At 34.8% G+C, this 14,719-nt stretch overlaps 1 pseudogene; it reads left to right on the top strand.

The window, feature by feature from the left end:
- Positions 1–4,564: 4,564 nt before the first annotated feature.
- On the top strand, positions 4,565–5,584 carry LOC148755705 (mitochondrial peptide methionine sulfoxide reductase pseudogene; annotated as a pseudogene).
- Positions 5,585–14,719: the final 9,135 nt, after the last annotated feature.

The raw sequence follows: 14,719 nt of genomic DNA, 5'->3' as shown, positions 1-14,719 counted from the left end.
TGAGGATGGCTACCACCAATACCAGGCCTGGAGTAGCTCTGCAGAAAGCCAGGACACATGCTGCCACCTGCTGGAGACCTGCTGCCACCTGCTGACTCCATTAAGGTTCAACCACTGATAAAGCTTCGTGCAGTACATGAGTTGGGTGAGCCAGGGTCTCAGGGAGTCACTAGAGTGGGAAGAGTTGTGGCCACCAGGTTAATGTAGTCTGGTTTGGTACCAGTGCTGAGTCTGGAGATACTCAGCAAAAGTCTCAGCACACCAAGGACAGCTACTGCCTACCTGGGTCCTGAGGACTTTGATAGTTTTTCAAGAAAGAGTGCAATGCAGGCAGTGCTGGCTGCTGTCAGAACAAGTTCCTCCTGCATTGGGGGACCTGGGTAGTGTGGGGTCCCAGTGAGTCAGCAGGGCAGAGCAGCAGAGCTCACCAGACCAATCAGATTCAGATTTTTCCATGAGGGGAGGTCTCACACAGGAAAGACGGCAACTGCCTGCTGGTTGCACGGAAGGAGGAACCTACACAGGGTACATAGCGACTGTCCTCCAGCCATTGATTTGAAGCTACACACCTCAATCTGCCCCTCATGCCTCCAACGCCCCCCAAGCCACTGTCTGTCCTCCATAGCCCAAGGTGAGTGCGTGTGAGTGAGTCTGTGGGCGGACTGTTTAAGAGGACGCCTGGGTTTCCTCTGCCTTCCATCCCACCCAAATGGTCGGAATCTCCAGTTTTTCATAGACAGGTGTTGTGGGGGCTCCTCTTTGCGGCACCAGAACTCTGGGCTACGTCGGCTGGTGTGGGGCTTGGGTCTTTCGTTCATTCTGGGGGAACCACACAAAAGTTTGGAGGCAGCCGGTTTTGTGTCTCCGCCCCTCCTACCAATGTTAATGTGGCTTCTGCTTTATATCCTTGGTTATAAGACTTCAGATCGTTCTCCAGGTTGATTGTTCTATAATTTAGTTGTAATTTTAATGTGTTCCTGGAAGGAAGCAGGCACAGTGTTTATCTATTCCGCCATCTTGGATCTCCTCCAGGGTTTTCTCTTTATCGTTGATTTTCAGGGCATCATCACTTTCTTCAGTTCTAAAACTTTTCTTCCATTATTTATGTGATTATTACCTCACCACATGTTCCTTTCCTCCTTGTTTTTTCTCCTGGATCTGACATCTATGAAACTTGCCTTTTTCCTCAGGATAGCTGTCATTGGATTTCTTGTGAGGTATTTATTTCTTCCACCTGATATTTCTGACCACTGATGTATTTCTCAAGGGCAGTCATTCTCTCTTTCTGATGGATTTTGCATTTCTAATTAAGAAATGTTTTTTTTAGTTCCTGAAAGTGTGTGTGTGTGTGTGTGTGTGTGTGTGTGTGTGTTCTTAGTGCTGTAATTCCATTATATTTTCATTACAATTCTCTTCTGTTTCTTCTATTCATTCTACTTTAGTAGGCATCTCCGGTTTCTGTTCTGCTCGCCATCATTTCTTTCCAAGCTTCATAAGTGAGTTTTAATTTTTCTTGCCTACTTATGATTGTGGTTCCCTCAATACCTGCCAGCAGCCTTCCTTGCATATTTCTTGGGCAGTAGCAAACCAAGTGGTGAAAGGTGCAATGGCTTTAGTTCTCATGGGCCTGAGACCTGTTACCCTCTGCTGAAGTGCTATGAGAAGGCATTCTGCTCCCAGACTGTTTTAGCCACAAGCATCAGTTCTTTTCCAGCTATAAAAATTGGAAGGACTTCACTCCACTGAAGAGCCTGCTTCTAGGTTTTCCGGTGTCAGTTAGTTTGTTGCAGCAATTTATTATTATTTTTTACATTTTATTATTTTTAGTTTTCAATTACAGTTGACATTCACTATTATTTTATATTAGTTTCAGGTGTGCAGCATAGTGGTTAAACATTTATATAATTTATGAAATTATTCCCCTGATTAGTATCGCAGCCATTTAAAGGAGGAATTCAGTCTATTATTTACTGACTTGAGATTTGTTCATGATTTTTATTTTTAGGTGAAGAAAAGTCACACACAGAATTATGTATTTGGCATGACTCACTTTTTGTAATCAAAACAAGCATCTCTTTCTCTGTGTATGTAAGTTCATATATGCTGGTATGAGTATGGAGATAGGTGTCTAGAAGCCTAAATGCCTTGGTAGGAATGGAAAAAAATAGTAATAAATTTTCACTTATTCTAATGAGATTGTACTACTTTTATTCTTTTTCTAATCACATAAAAAAATTTAAAGGTTGGAGGATAGGCCTGATAGGTGTAGGGAGTAGAAGAATAGAATTGGCAAAGGTCTGAAAATGAAATATTAGAATTTGGTTTTCAGAGGTGGAATAGTTTTGGACAAGGGAAAAGTGAAAAGAAGCTTGCTTGAGGTGGAGATGAGGTCACTGGTGTCCAGGATGTTGAGTAACTGAGAAGGCTTGGATGTTGAAGCTGTCTAGGATTTGGAAGAAGATAATTTAGTTGTAATTTTAATGTGTTCATGGAAGGAAACAGGCACAGTGTTTATCTAGTCTGCCATCTTGGATCTCCTCCAGTGTTTTCTCTTTATCATTGATTTTCAGGGCATCATCACTTTCTTAAGTTCTAAAACTTTTCTTCCATTATTTATGTGATTATTACCTCACCACATGTTCCTTTCCTCCTTGGGGTACAGCTGAAGAAAAAGCAGATAAGTAGATGACTGTGATAAGGAATGTTTTAAAACTATCAGTGGTTTCTGATTGCATTTAAAATAAAATTCAAAGTCCTCAATATGATCTCAAGGCCCTGCCCACCTCGTCACCCTCTCATACACCATTCTCCCCACCCACTATGCCCAATTCTACTTGGTTTCCTTGAAAACCAAGTTCATTCCCTCCTTCCTTTTCTCATCTTCAAATGCTCTTTCTCTTACTCGTGGCCTAACTAAGTCATTCTCTCATATACCTTATTATTCTTTTTCTTTCATAATTGGCAACTATTTTTTTGGTGTGTGATTATTTGTCTCATACTGTCTCAGTATATGTTAACCTTTACAAGGATTTACAGTTCTGTAGTCTGGTACACAGCAGGCACTAGTCCATATTTGCTGGAAGGATAGGTGAATGGAAGAATGGTGATATGACCCTTAGTTTTGAGCTTCAGAGTAGAGTGAGGGCATGTGCCTAAGGAAGTTTGGGGAATTATACAGAGTGTGGGAGAATGAATAACTAACTCTTGAGGGCCCCAAGGGAAGCAGTTTCCTGTGTGAGGGGTCCAATTTCCTTTCAGGCAGAGACTGAAGAGATTCAGGATGCAGGAGACCTTATTTATATTATAATCATTCATGTTCCAGAGGCCACAGTGGAAAATGGGAGGAAGTTGGTACTAAGAGTGAATCAGGAAGGTGGAATGGGTTCCCTTACAGCTGTTTTCTTTAGATAGTTTAAGAGGAATTTCTCTTTTTTTTTTTTTCTTTTCTAGGAATTAATTAAAATCCCATGTGTTGTGTTTTCTTTTGATACTACTGAATTAAGAAAGTTGCTTAAATCCCAACTTAGTATTTTTGATTTATTTAACATTACAACTTGTGGTGCTTTAAGATTTAATACTTCCACAAAAGAAAAATAAACATTAAAAATAAAAATATTTTTCCTTAAAATTTAAGAGAACTTAAAATTGTGAAGTTTAGTTTTGTTTTTAAAAATAACTCAAGTATCTTGCTTATTTTCTACTTACTTTGGCACAGTTTGGGGTGGCGCTTGGAGGGAGAAAGGGAGAACTGTTAGGACCCTTCTATATCTAGTTTACTATAAGATGAAGTTAGTATTGACAATAGATTATGATTTAAACTATAAAAATTAAACCTGTGATTAACTATCATACATTATTTGATTAGAAACTCTGTAGTTATACACTGTGACCACTTTTTGCATGCTTAAAGTTCATTTTTTGCAACATTTTTGTAGATATCCTTTCCTATCATTTAAAAAAAAAAAAAAAAGCTCAATTTTTCTTTTTAAAGAATTATATCTAAACCCAAGGTGGTAAAGCACAGGTAAATGATCTGTATGAAAAAATTATGATTTCATTGAATAATTAATGGTAACAAAAACTTCTTGGCTGTCACCTGAATGTAATACTATTTAAAACTTTTTTGATTATTTTTAAAAATTTGTTTTTACTTCTACAATTGCAGTTAATTACCTTAAAACTGCATGATTTTTTTGTTTCCATTTTGTAAGTAAGTTGGCTTTTACTATTTTGATCTTGTCTTATTTGAAAAGTTATATTTTAGCCTGAACACTATCAGTTGAAGCATTTCAAGAAATCAGAATTTTAATTTCAAATGAGCTGACTCATAAAACACCAAGTATAACACTTGGGAGTATAATAGACACAAAGATTTCTATACTTTCGTTTTCCTACCCAAAATATAAAGAGCTCTTACAAATTAATAAAATATGAATGTCCATCAAATAAAAAGTCCAAAGGATAAAAGCAGACAACTCATAAGAGAAGAGTTACTAATGGCCAATAAGCATGTTTGCAAGACATTCAGATTTATTATTAGTAAAGAAATGTAAATAAAAACTAATCTCGCTTGCCCGGCCGGAAGGAGCTGATCCTCATAGTAGGAATGGGCTGTTTCTGGGAGATGAGAGGAAATGCTGGACCTTGAAAGGAGTATATTCAACTCAAGTTGGTTATGCTGGAGGCTACACTTCTAATCCCATTTACCAAGAAGTCTGCTCAGGAAAAACTGGCCATGCAGAAGTAGTTCGAGGGGTGTACCAACCAGGACGCATCAGCTTAAGGAACTGCTCAGGGTCTTCTGGGAGAATCATGACCCAACCCCAGGATGCGCCAAGACAAATGACCACGACTCTCAGTACCGCTCAGCCATCTATCCAACCTCTACCACGCACATGGAGGCAGCCCTGAGGTCCAAAGAAGACTACCAGAAGGTGCTGTCAGAGCATGGCTATGGCCAGATCACGACTGACTCTGGGAGGGACAAACTTTCTACCACGGGAATGATTCCACCAGCAGTACCTGAGCAGGAACCCCTACGGGTATTGCTGCCTCCGAGCCCCAGCGTGTCCTTTCTGCTTGGTATTAAAAAGTAATTTCTTCCCATGTGGTAGGCCCTTCAGGTCACGGCAAAACACTTTCAACAAGTTGGGCAATTCTTTTGTGGCTCTAGTCAATGGCTTTCTGAAGTGCACAAAGCACAAAGGCATTGGTAAAAATCTGGTTTATTGAGGTATAATTTACATGAAGTGCCATGGCAAGTTGATAAGCACGTAATTTATCTTCTAATAAGTTGTGTTGGGAATAGAGATGTGGAATTTTTTGGATCGTTTGGGATCTGAATGAAGACAGCAAATGTGCTGTGTTCACCCTTCTTTGGCTAGGGAGGGAAGCAGGAGACTGTCTGGCAGGATGGAGCATGCAGGAAATCCCTTTTCTGAGTGCTGTCCCATCTCACATGACCTTCACCCTCCAGTGCCTTAAAATGTGCAAACAGTTATATTGCCTCAATAAATCATTCACTGAGATACTTAGCTCTATTGATCCTGTACGTGTGTGAGTGTCTCTCTCTCCCTCTCTCTCTCTATCTCTCCCCCCTCCCTCCTTCCCCCCCTCTCTCTCTCCCTCCCTCTTCCCCTCCACCCCCCCAGCCCTCCTGAGGCAGAGAATTTTTAGAGAAAATGTGAGCTAGCTGGATGAATTCTAACACATTGCTTACAGCTATGGGAAATATTTCTTCTAATAAAAGTCTACAGTCTAATAAAAAAAGAGAAACTAATCTCTCTTTTTTTTGCTACAATAATTTTCAAGAGGTATAATAATTCTTACTATTGAAAAGATGGCACAAAATGAGAATTCTTACAAGCTACCAATGGGATTTATTATCCTAACATCACTGAATATACCATAATATATTAATTATTGCTCTGTTGTTGAATAGTTACGTCGTTTCCATGTTTTCTCTGTTATAAAATTTTCTGCAGTGAATATCATCACGTACAAATCCTTGTCTGCATCTAGTTATTACTTTACAACAAATGTTAGATGTTAATTTTTCTACCAAATGACATGAAAAATTTCAAGTTCTTGAAACACAGAATTGATCATGCCATTTGCTTCAATAATTTGCAACTTAGGCATTTAACTTAAAGTAATAATTAGATGATGGCAGGAAATACTTCTGTTATGCCATTCCATTGCCTAGCCAATGAGTGGCACCTAACAAGAACAATTAAATCTTGTCATTTGACATTCAAATGAATATCAGTTTGGTCAAGCTATCTCTCAATTTTAGCTATAATTGTAAAATGGGAATGTTAACATGGTTTGAAAATTGTAAGGAGTTCTAAAATTGTAGTAATATTTGTTCATAATTTTAGGATTGCTGTAGTTTTATTTCTCATGACTATTTAGTTGATGGCCATTCAAGTAGTACCTGAAGCTGACGTTTGTTTTCCTATGTCTCTATTTTTTTGATTATCCGTTTGTATTAAAATTCTCAAGTTAGGTCACAGTATAAAATAAATTCTAGATATGACTCTTAGTTGGAGATAGATGTATAAAATGTTCTCTACTTGTCTGTTAATTGCCTTTTCACTTTCTGAATTGTGCCTTTTGATGATACAGTTCTTAATTTTAATACTGTGTTAGTCAGGATTCTCCACAGACACAAGTTATTGTTTCATGTAATTATGGAGCCTGAGAAGTCCCGTGATCTGCTGTCTGCAAGCTGGAGCCCCAGGAAAGCCTGCGGTGTTCTTCTGAGAGCCAATGGTATAGACTATAGTCTGAGTCTAAAGGCCTGAAGCCAGGAGTGCTGAGGGCAGAAGATTGATGACCAGCTCAAGTGGTCAGGCAGAGAGCCAGTGAATCCTCCTTTCCTCCATCTTTTTTTTTTTTTTTTTTTTTTGTCTATTCAGTCCCCCAGTGGATTGGTTGATGCCCACCCATCTTGGGAAGGGCAATCTACTTTACTCAGTCCACAAATTCAAGTACTAATCTCTTCCAGAAACACCTTCACAGACACATGCAGAATTAATGTTTAATCAGACATATGTGCATACTGTGATCCAGTCAAACTGATACATAAAATTAACTATCGCAAATATAGTCCAATTTGTCAGTTGTTTCCTTTATGGTTGGCACCTTTGATGTTCTATTTCAGAAATCTTTGTTGCCTTCTCCAAGCTAATGAAGAGAGTGTCCTATGTTTTCTTCTAACATCTTGATTGTTTTACCTTTCGTATGTCAATCTGCAACACACCTTGAATAGCTTTGGGGTATGGGTCAAACTGGGACATAGATTATTTTCTTTTATAGGATATCCAACTGAGCGGGCACCATTTCTTGAAAATAAAATTCAGTCTGCAATGTACTGCAGTCTCACCTTTGTCATGAGGCAAATAGGTCAGATGTCATAAATCAGATGTGTGGGTTCATCTTGAACTCTCCATTCTGTTTCATTATTTGATTTTTCTATTTTGCACCAATACTAACCACTCTGCCTTCCAGGTTTGTTCTTCAAGATTGCTTTAGCTGTTCTTGGTCTTTTTTATTTCAATGTAAATTTTAGATTCAATTTGTCAATGTCCATCTAAACAATTAAATGTTGCAGCTTTTACTGGGATTGTGTTGAATGTACAGATCTACATAGATCAATCTGGGTGAGATGACTGCCATTTTCATTATTTATGAATATTGTATATCCTTCCACTTATTTAGAATTTTTAGAAAAATTTCTCTTATTAATGTTTTGTAGTTTTCAATTAAATGCCTTGCACATATTTTGTTAGTCCTAGGTGTTCAATTTTTTTTGATGCTCATATCAATGGTATTATTTTTTGAATTTCATTTTCTATGTTTGGTGCTCTGATACTGTAATGGTTAATTTTTATATACTCATCTTGTATTCAGATGCATTGATGAAATTATTTAATTCTAATAGTTTATATGTTCTTTTGGATTTTCTATGTACATAATTATGTCATATGCAAATTAAGACACTCATTTTTTCTTTCCAATTCTTATGCCTTTCTTTTTTCTTTTCTTTCTTATTGTACTGGATGGAATGTCCCATACAATTGAAGAGAAATAGCAAGAGCAGGTATTGTTGTTTTGAACATTGATTCTTCAGTGTTTTTCCTTTTCATATATACATGAAATTTCCCTTTAAGCACTGGTAATCTCTATCTCACAAGATTTGGTATATCTACATTATCATTTAGTTCAACATATTTTTAGATTTCTATTGTGATTTAATATTGAATTCATGGATTATATATCAGTACATTTCTAATTTCCAGGCAGTTGGATATTTTCTAATTATCTTTCTAATTTCCTAACACTTGGAGATTTTTCAGATTCTTTCTGTAATTGTTTTCTAGTTTAATTTTTTTGTGATCAGAGAATATACCTTATATATTTTCAATCCTTGGACACTTGTTGAGATCTGTTTTAGGTCAAATTAGTTGATGGTATTTTTTAGGTCTTTCAAAATATACCTATTTTATATCTATTTGTTTCAGTTACTGAAAAGTAGTATTGAAGTCCCCTAATTATCATTGGAAATTTGTCTATTTTCTCTTTCAGTTTGATCAGTTTTTGCTTTATGTATTTTGAAATTCTATTTTTAGGTGAATATAAAATTAGGATTGTTATGTCTTGGTGAATTGACCCTTCAACAATATATAATGTCCCTCCTTATCTCTGGTAATATTGCTTGTTCTCAAGTCTACTTTGTTTCCTATTAATAAAGGCATTCCTGCTTTCATTTAATTAATCGTTGCATGCTATGACTTTTACTTTTAATATGTTTACTTTAATCTAGCTATGTGTTTATATTTAAGGGAATTTTCTTTAATCTCTGCTTTTTAACTGGGGGTGTTTAGACCATTTGCATTTAATGTAATTAATAGCATGGTTGAATTTAAGTTTCCTATCTTGCTAATTCTATTTTCCCATTTTTTATTTTATTTTCCCTTTTACCACCTTTCCTGCCACTTTTGGATTAATTAAATATTGTTTTATTTAATTTTTATCTCCACTGTTAACTCATTAGTTATATTTCCCTTTTGTTTCTATTTTTTAATGTTTGCTCTAAAGTTTAAAATATACATCTTCAAGTCATCATAGTCAACCTTCAAGTAATAACATACCACTTCACATGTAGTCTAGGAACCTTACAATGGTATAATTTCACTGACTCTCCCATCTTTTTTGCTATTATTACAGGATTTCACTCCTATATATTCTATAAACCTCAAAATACATTGTTACTATTTTTGCTTTGACAATTATCTTCAAAGTGATTAAAAATAAGAAAAAATGTGTGCCCCCATTCTTACTATTTCTGGCACTCTATTTCATTTTTCAGATCCATCTTCATACTCTGTATGTCTAAAAAACTTCCTTAAAGTATTTTGCAGTGTGAGTCTACTGGAAAAATGGGTCTAAAAAAAAAAGAGTGTCAGAAATATCCACTTGTTTTATGTTTCTTTTTGTCTCCTTTGATTCAGCTTCTTGATTGACCTAATATTTTTTATTACAAATTTCCTTCTACTAAGAGGCTGTAGAAGCTAACAATCATTTATTTGATGACAGAGAAGGTCTACCCTTTTTCTTTGAAGCACAGTGAGTGAGGAGGGCTGGTCACCTGTTTCCCAACATTATCTCTCTATTGGACTTAGCACTGAGTGGATGGGGTCTTTTCTTCTTTAGCATTGATTGACAGCAGGTAATTCTGCTTTGTTTTTCATAGGTTTTTATGTTAAGATTTTGGCCAATTGCCCCACATAAGCTTCAGAGTTCAGGAAATAGCTTGTTGAGGAAATATGCTGTATATTTGAGACCCTCAGTCTCCAACTTTTTGCTCCATTTCCCACCAACCACCAAAAGCTCTACTGGTTTCTCTGACTCCCAGAAGCAGTCTTCTGACAGACACCTAACCTGAATTCCTAGGTGTTAGCCATGTCCAGCATTGGCAACTGCCCCCCTTGGAAAACACAGCTGCTAGATGCTAAACATACAAAGATGATTAGGCCTATTACCTTCCTTTACAACATTGTTTCCCAACCTTCTGAAAACTTTGACACATATAGAAAATAATGTTTTTTTTTTTTTTTTTGGTCAAATTTTAGTAAATAGAGAAGGATGCTGATAGCTAGATGTTTCTGGCCCAGAATTCTAGCCAACATAGGTCTTGACCAAATCACTCCCATTTAAGATTTGAGATCAGTATCTCCATACTTGTAACCCATTTGTGGCAGCTGTTTGGAAACCCTTACCTTAAGAAATTCATGTTATCCTAGCATTTCTTGCCCCCGGGGCGGGGGGGGGGGGGGGGAAGTGGTACTAACTCCCCGATGTCTTGATCTGAGATAATATGTAGGTGGGCCAGAATCTTTATACCTTCCTCAATCTGGGTCTCTATTTTGTGGCTATCTAGACTATTCACAATCTGTTACATGGAAGCAGAAATTAGTGTCTAGTTAGCCTCTTTACCACCAGTTTCTCTTCTGTTCTCTCTCTGTGTATTACATATGTTTTCTCAGCCAGAGGAATATATAATTTACATTATATGGAGTGCAGTATTTGGCTTTGAAGTAGCTAAGATATAGCTATCATTTGCAATGGGAAAATGATGCAAAATGATATGTGTGGTTGAGTTTATACTTATTTGTAATTTCATTAACTTTTAAAAATTCTAAGTCTGGGGATAACTTTCTTAGTATTTTTTCAGTTGATCAAAATGCAGATTCTCTGTACAGTTCTCAGAAAATCTCTTGGTTTATAAAAAATGTAAACTTAGGTCCAATTTACAAACAAATGTTTTATTTATTATATAAATAGTTTAACCAATAATGAATCAGAAGTTTACTGTGATAGTTAGTGGAGGACTGATGCAGAAGATTATTAGAATGTGTTCATACATTAGAGTTTAGTTGATTTAATGTGATGTCCTTTGAGGGTATGATATATATGTAGTGAGAACAGTGACCTGTGATTATGGCATTGATTCCTTCTATCATTAGATTTTAACTGGACAATGTAATCACTGTGGATATTCAGACTGGGGTAACTGGAATGGCCATGACAAAAAAAATCCCTAAGCTGTTTTATAGTCATCAGGTTGCTGCTGTGAATAATGGGAGCCTTGTGACTAACGGACTGCCGTATGTACGTTAGTAGTGAACATGAACCACGCAGAACTCTGTTTAATGAGACTAGGCTATAGGAAATGGTAGAGATTGTGGTCCCCATAATAAAACTTTACAAGGCTGCAACAATTTCCTAATCCTAAATAGTTCAAAAATGAATTAGCAAACTCCAAATCATTAAAGGCAAAATGATCCAGTTATGATTCTCTAACTGCTAATAATTAGGCGATTCTGTAACTACATACCTCAGTTAATGATTTTGGAATTCCCAAGTAAAGAGAGATATTTTTACTAAAATTAACAAATAATCAAGTTATCTATCATTTGTTATTGATGAATAGATTGATAAGAGAGTAGGAACAAGGTGTATTGTAAGATGGGTTAAATTTAATAATTAAGGCAATTGGATACAGTATAAAATAGTTTATTAACCCTAGTTTTCAATTTATTTAAGTATTTACATGCATCAGTTTAAGTTCAATAGTATCCTCCAAACTGCCTACACATATTTCTTTGCAAAATTATTTCTAAGTATTTTGGATTTTTTTGCGTAGCTATCAAGAATTGTTAGCTTCTAACTAGTGATTAATAGTATATATGGATGCCATAATTTTTTTCTTGTATTTAGTCACATTGCTAATTAATTCTGTTAGCTTTCCAACTCATTCTCTTGCCTTTTCTAAATAGGCAGTACAAGATTATAATTAACAATATTAATAGTTAACATTGTACTTATATTAAATATCATTCATGTTTAAAATTTCTTTTTTTACAAATGTCTTATTTACATCAAGATTCAAACAAAATCCACACATTGCATTTGGTGGACACATCGCCTTCATCAATAACAGTTCCCCTGCCTTTATTTTTCATGACATTTATTTATGGAATAAATTGGACCATTTGCCCTGCAGAATTTCTTATAGTCTATAATTGGCTGATTATATCCTCATGACATTATTTAACATGTTTCTCCATCTCCTGTACTTCCTGTAAACCAGTAGTTAGGTTCAAAATCTTGATTGAATTCATTTTTAAAGCATTTTGGCAAGAATATTTCATAGGTGGTGCTTTATACTTTCAGTTATGTAACATTGAAAATGTAATGTCTGGTTGTCCTGGTATTATTCATGTTAAAATGGATCAGGGGATTTAGGTGATATCACACTGATTCGTTCATTGAAAAGAAGTGCATCAGCTTTTTACCAAACGGTTTTAAGAAGCCATTGATGATCATTGACAAAATCTATTATTTCATTAGGGAATCTCAAAGTGGTGATTTTCTAATTCTATTATTCTTCCACATTTATTCATTACTACTTTTATATATATATATATATATATATATATATATATATATATATATATATTCTATTAACTGTTTAATTATTCTGACATAGAAAGCTGAAGTGCTTGATTCAATTTTTAGAATAACAAGTGAATGCCTAACAACTTCCAAAATTGAAAATAAGGTTGTTGGTTTTTTTGGTGTATTCTTAGGGACACATAGATTATATGTATATTTTAATCCATTGGAGTAACTTGTTTTTACTCTCTTTAATTAATGATGGACTCTAATATTTTCAGTTTAAATCTGTCTACTTCCCATAATAGTGAGGTTTGTGTTTTGCAATTTTTTGGTTTGTATTTTTCTTATTTCATATATGTGTTTTCAAAGATTTTCATGCTTTTAATTTTATAGTGAAAATATGGTCTTTGTAATTCCTGCTGTTGGGAAATATTAAGTATCTTTATTAATTTTGCATTATTAATTTTGAAATAATTCCATTATTAATTTTGTAAATCTTCCTTATTTTGTCTGTTTTTTCTCTGTCATAGATTCATGCTGATGTTTATTAGTCTCCCGCTGCATATGTGTTCCTACCCATTTTTCCTTCTACATGCAGTGTTTTTATTCTATATAACTTGATTTATTATTTAGATAGTGTCTACTCTTGTCATAAAGATATCTGAGGCCATTCACTTTTTAATCCTTTGTGGGTAGCCACAAAGTTGATGTCTTATGTCTTTATTACAAATTATACTACTTAAGTAGGTTTCATTTTCTTACACTTTTTACCTTGAATTATAATTGGATGATATAAATTTTGCCACTTCTGCATAATTTTGTCTTCATATATGCCTGATAAATTGTGTATATTTCATTGTTTTTATTTTGTTTCAGTGCCTTTTTATGGACATTAGGAACTTGCTACTTTCCCCATCCTCTCCTCTTTTATTCTGGGATTGTAGATTCCATTATTGATTTTATAATAGTGCAATATAAATATTACTTGAAAACAAAAATTAATGTTGTAGCCATTTGTAAAATAATCATTTACATTTATATTTTAATCTTTAACTGATTTCGTGGCATCCATACCTAGTCTGGGAACCCTGAGACTAGTAATAAAAGCATGTTACTGAGAGTTCAAAATTACTATGAGGAAGATGGTCTTTCCTTTTGTTAACAAGTTAACTCATATTTACTAAGAAGGAATTTGGGGTTTTCTTGATTTTTAGAATAGATTTAAAAAATTAGAACACAAAATCATATGTAATCGTTCAGTTCTCCTGTGGGGTTTTAAGATGATAATTCTAGCTTTAGGTGGGGTCTTACTGTTTTGAAACTTGTTCATATCATATGTGAAGCTACTTTTCAAGTTTCAGTCAAGACGATTCTTTTTTCATTACTTATTTTTCAGTTCTTTGGGTGATTTTTGATCTTATAAATGTTTCAACTTAATTTGATAATTAATAATTTAATTATAAAGTTAAATATTTTAAAATAATTTCAAAAGACACTGAAGAGGACGCTGTGAAAAGTATTACTTCAGTTGGTTCTCACCCAGATTTCAGTCCCCAAAGTAGCTGCTGGCAATAATTGCCCAATCTTATTGCTTAACCTTGAAAAGAAAGACTAATTCTATAACTTTAAATAATTTAGCCAAGGAAGAAACAATATCTGGTCTTTTTATAAATAGCAAGAATTAATTTTCAATATTTTTAACTTTTAGTAACCCAAAAAGCTAGGGATACTGAATAATATTGAAAATGTTTGTTAATGCTGAAATGGCCAACTAAGCATTTTTTCTGTAATTTATTCTCCATTGTCTGTTTTGAGTAAGAGCATAAGCTGCACTTTTTTTAAAAAAAAAAAAAAGATGTTTTTTCTATATTTCTAAGTTTCACTATTCACGTGAAATCAATATATCATTTTAGTGATGCTATTTTTATTGAAAAATGGTATGGTTTATCAGTGGCATTTTATATGTTTTTCATCTTAATGCAGTACTCTTAAGGCCATACATTCCAGTACCCCAGTTTTAATGTAGTTTGTATACACCCAACATGCAGGCCATGACTTTAATCATTTCCTCACCAGAACTTCAATTATGCCAAGTACTTTTTAATTATCCTGCAGCCCACAAATCTATTCTTAGTAAAAAGTCTGACTTTTACAGAGGCAGTGTATTCCTCTTGTGGCAAAATTCAACTCACCACTTTGCAACCCCACCCATGAAAAAGCCCTGTGAATTAAAAGCTACTAAATTAAGTGTGTA

Source organism: Rhinolophus sinicus, chromosome 14 (assembly GCF_057876585.1).
Source record: "Rhinolophus sinicus isolate RSI-liver-muscle chromosome 14, RSI-T2T, whole genome shotgun sequence".
Lineage (NCBI taxonomy): Eukaryota > Metazoa > Chordata > Mammalia > Chiroptera > Rhinolophidae > Rhinolophus > Rhinolophus sinicus.
The sequence above is the reverse complement of the archived record's forward strand: the minus strand, read 5'-3'. Positions and strand labels throughout refer to the sequence as shown.